We start from the raw sequence: 5,001 nt of genomic DNA, 5'->3' as shown, positions 1-5,001 counted from the left end.
TGGTGAAACACTGGAATGCGTTACCTAGGGAGGTGGTAGAATCTCCTTCCTTAGAGGTTTTTAAGGTCAGGCTTGACAAAGCCCTGGCTGGGATGATTTAACTGGGAATTGGTCCTGCTTCGAGCAGGGGGTTGGACTAGATGACCTTCTGGGGTCCCTTCCAACCCTGATATTCTATGATTCTATGATTCTATGAAAAGTCAATTTTATGCCTTTTTAATATACGTAGTACTGCACTATTTTAATATTATGGTTGGTGTAACCATCATAATATTAATACCAATTTTGGGGGGAAGTTCAAACAAGTCTTAGTAAAAATATGTGAACATATGTTTCTGCCTCAATAAATAATGCAATTGCAAACAAAAAGAATTCTCTTTTACTAATTACCATTTTGGGTTTTTTAATTTTTTATTCAAAGAAAAAAATGTAAGGGGAAACCAACATTAAGGTAAAGGTAATATTAACAAAATGTCAGTGACTTGTTTGGATTTTTATTAACTTGTTTATACCTTTATTAAGTATTAGATATATAATTATAAGAATGTCATAGCAAAAATGTTTAAAGATCATTTAAGCATAAAGCGAACAAAACAATTTCAACAGGTTTCCACACCTTTCCAACAGGTTTCCACTTTTGCCTCCCAAACGCAACAAAGTGTCACAAAAATGTAGTCCCTCAAAGTGTTTGCACAGACTTGCATTTAAAGTTTACTTTGGTTTGAATTTACACACTTTTCTTTTATGTTATGTTAAAGGGAAGCAGTGGAATTGGTATCACAAGCAAATGGACTCTAAAAAGCTTGGTAAACCTTACATTACGAATGCCTTTTCTAAAACAGAGTGCTCAGCAGGGGAAAGCAATACACCTCCTTATAGGCAATGCTGCGAGTTCTTCACAGCGGTCACAGAAGTCACAGATTCTGTGACACTCCAGGACCTCCGTGGCTGCTGCAGTGGCCGGTGCAGTTGGACGGGGGCTGCCTGAGCAGCTCGGGCAGCCTATGGGCCAGCCGCACCAGCTGGCTGGGGCAGTCTCGGACCCGCCACCCCCGCACAGCAGCAGCACTTTGGGTGTGGGATGAGGTCAGGGCTGGGGGTTGGGGCATGGGAGGGGGTGAGGGTTCTGGGTGGCGCTTACCTTGGGGGGCTCCCTGGAAGCGATGACATGTCCCTCCCTCAGCTCCTAGCTCCGCCCGCCACCTCCGCCCACAGGCATCGCCCCTGCAGCTCCCATTTCCGCAGTTCCCTGCCAATCGGAGTTGTGGAGCTGGCGCTTGGGGGTGGAGGCAGCATGTAAACCTAGGACCTGAGGGAGGGACATGATTCTGGGGAGCCGGGTAGAGAGCCTGCCAGATCCACCAATCTCCTACCCAGCACCAGCGGGGGTCCCAGGCCATGTGCTGTCACCCACCCCAGCACCAGTGGGGGTCCCAGGTTGCTTCCCCTAAGCATCTACAGCACCCTTGGGCCACCCCCTTGAGCACCCATGGCCTCCCTCACCCCTCTCAGCACCCATGGCACCCCTGGGCCGCCCCCCTGAGCACTCATGGCGCCCCCCAGGCCGCCCTCCACGAGCACCCCGGGCTGCCTCCCGCCCCCGAGATAAAGTCGGGGTATATAGTTCAAGTCACAGACAGATCACGGGCCATGAATTTTTGTTTACTGCCCGTGACCTGTCCATGACTTTTACTAAAAATATCCATGATTAAAACATAGCCTTATTTATACGACATAGTCAGCATCTATTTTACCAATTAAGCACTATATTTAGTATAAAATATTAGTAATGCAGCTCAGGTAAAAGTGAACGTCTACACAACAATTGCTGAAGGAGAACTGGAGTTATGAAAGACTTGGTCCCCACTACATTGTAAACCCACTACGTTAGTCTGTGTATTAAATTTGGGTTACTGAACACAAGAAGAAATGTAAAACAAACAAACAACTTTATTATATTAACTAACTTAAGCTATTTCAGATTGCATCCCACAGACCACAGGCATCAGAAGATAGCCGTACACTGTGAAGAAACTCCCAAGAATCAAGAACAAAAAATGAAGTGCTTTATGAATAACAGACTGGTCAACCACACCTCAGTCTCCCATATATGGACAATTAAGCGGGCAGTCAGCTAGAAACCACTGTCAGTTCATTTGAATTTGGCTACTGTGTGAAAGCAACCATATCATTGCTGTATTCCTGGGTCACTGCTGTATTGTTTCTGTACAACGTATACAAAGTGCATAAGAAAAGTGTTTCACCAACTCACAGGTGAAAATCAACAAATGAATGGCAGCAAACAACATGAAGGCAAGGGAAAAAAAAAACAAATCAGTAAGGAAATTAAATTACACAGTAACTACCAATCAGGTAGACAAAATCCTTGTTAGTACCAGTCCCGATTTGGGATCAGTGACTCTGCATCCGAACTGAGGCACATGTTATTCAATAAACATCTTGTTCAGTGTCTGGGTACCCATATTAAATCCTGACACAGCAAGATTTGTTAAATTGGTTACTGTCCATTCCGTAGGTTATCTGGAAGACAGCAGCCATCAGAAACAACTGGATTTATGTCAACTACTGGTGTATCAGAGAGCAATGCAACCAATGGGACAGAGAAGCTCGCCGTTCCTGTTTCCTGCCCAGCAAATCCTACCACAGGGTAACAACCAGCAATAAGGGTAACCTATAATATGGATGGACAATACTGTGTAGTAACTAATTACAAAATATTTATATATAAAGGCCTCATTTATAATGTCACTACTCCTAATTTCTTCTACTTCTACACATAGCACTGTAATAATGCCTATCCTAGTATTGCAAAACACTCAGCTTACAAGGAATAATAATAATACGGGTGGTAACTGTAATTGTCCTAATAGGAATGTGTTGCTTTTCATGGCACCAAAGTAAAAGGGCCAGACCACACAACACTGGAAAAGGATTCCTATGCTTGGATATAAGGTGCTGTCATGTGTACATATACAGACTACACATATATACCCATATACACTGCAAATATGAATACCATATCCATATTACCCATATATATTAATTATCTGGGAGTGCCCCCAAGGCTCAGTCACAAAACTACATTCCTCAAAGTCCCAGGCCTAACATTCCCACCATAAGGGACTAGACGCAATTGGAAAATAAAATCTGGCTATCAGTCATAAGAGGAAATGTGCAGACCAAGGGACAGATGGGCATGAGTGTATGAATGGTAAAGTAAGGTAACCACATAACAGTGTTGTCAAGGTTCCTTCCCCACTCTGAACTCTAGGGTACAGATGTGGGGACCTGCATGAAAACCTCCTAAGCTTACTTTCACCAGCTTAGGTTAAAACTTCCCCAAGGTACAAATTAATTTTATCCTTTGTCCCTGGATCTCCACTGCCACCACCAAACTCTAACTGGGTTTACTGGGAAACGTAGTTTGGACACGTCTTTCCCCCCAAAATCCTCCCAACCCTTGCACCCCACTTCCTGGGGAAGGTTTGGTAAAAATCCTCACCAATTTGCATAGGTGACCACAGACCCAAACCCTTGGATCTGAGAACAATGAAAAAGCATTCAGTTTTCTTACAAGAAGACTTTTAATAGAAGTAAAGAAATCCCCTCTGTAAAATCAGGATGGTAGATACCTTACAGGGTAATTAGATTCAAAACATAGAGAATCCCTCTAGGCAAAACCTTAAGTTACAAAAAAGACACACAGACAGGAATAGTCATTCTATTCAGCACAGTTCCTTTCTCAGCCATTTAAAGAAATCATAATCTAACACATACCTAGCTAGATTACTTACTAAAAGTTCTAAGACTCCATTCCTGTTCTATCCCCGGCAAAAGTAGCATACAGACAGACACAGACCCTTTGTTTCTCTCCCTCCTCCCAGCTTTTGAAAGTATCTTGTCTCCTCATTGGTCATTTTGGTCAGGTGCCAGCGAGGTTATCCTAGCTTCTTAACCCTTTACAGGTGAGAGGATTTTTCCTCTGGCCAGGAGGGATTTTAAAGGGGTTTACCCTTCCCTTTATATTTATGACAAGTGTTTAGCCCAATTGGTCATCTTCAGTCCATGCATTATGCTATTCTGGGAAAATGGGTAAATATCTTCGCCATGAAAAGGTCAAGAAATTGGGGGGAATGTCGTGGGAAGAGAGCCTGAGACATAAGCCCTTTTATCAGAGGCCTGGTGTGAGGCCTGAGGCCTGAATTAAAGTAGTGGTCAAGCCTGGCTGACATAAATATACCTGTTATTATAGGTATAACAGAGACCTGGTGGAATAGTAGTCATGACTGGGCTACAGGTATTGAAGGGTCTGTGCTGTTTAGGAAAGACCGAAATAAAGGTAAAGGTGGTGGAGTAGCACTGTATATCAATGATGAGATAGAATGTAAAGAAATAAGAAGCGATGAAATGGATATGACTGAGTCTGTCTGGGCAACAATTAAATTGGGGAAGAAAACTATTAGAGCCTCCCCTGGGATAGTGCTTGGGGTGTGCTATAGACCGCCGGGATCTAATTTGGATATGGATAGAGCCCTTTTTAATGTTTTTAATAAAGTAAATACTAATGGAAACTGTGTGATCATGGGAGACTTTAACTTCCCAGATATAGACTGGAGGACGAGTGCTAGTAATAATAATAGGGCTCAGATTTTCCTAGATGCGATAGCTGATGGATTCCTTCAGCAAGTAGTTGCTGAACCGACTAGAGGGGATGCCATTTTAGATTTGGTCTTGGTGAGTAATGAGGACCTCATAGAGGAAATGGTTGTAGGGGATAATCTTGGCTCAAGTGATCATGAGCTAATTCAGTTCAAACTGAATGGAAGGATTAACAAAAATAAATCTGCAACTAGGGTTTTTGATTTCAAAAGGGCTGACTTTCAAAAATTAAGGAAATTAGTTAGGGAAGTGGATTGGACTGAAGAATTTATGGGTTTAAAGGTAGAGGAGGCCTGGGATTATTTTAAATTAAAGCTGCAG

The sequence above is a fragment of the Lepidochelys kempii genome, chromosome 13, assembly GCF_965140265.1.
Source record: "Lepidochelys kempii isolate rLepKem1 chromosome 13, rLepKem1.hap2, whole genome shotgun sequence".
NCBI lineage: Eukaryota > Metazoa > Chordata > Testudines > Cheloniidae > Lepidochelys > Lepidochelys kempii.
This window is presented reverse-complemented; position numbering follows the sequence as displayed.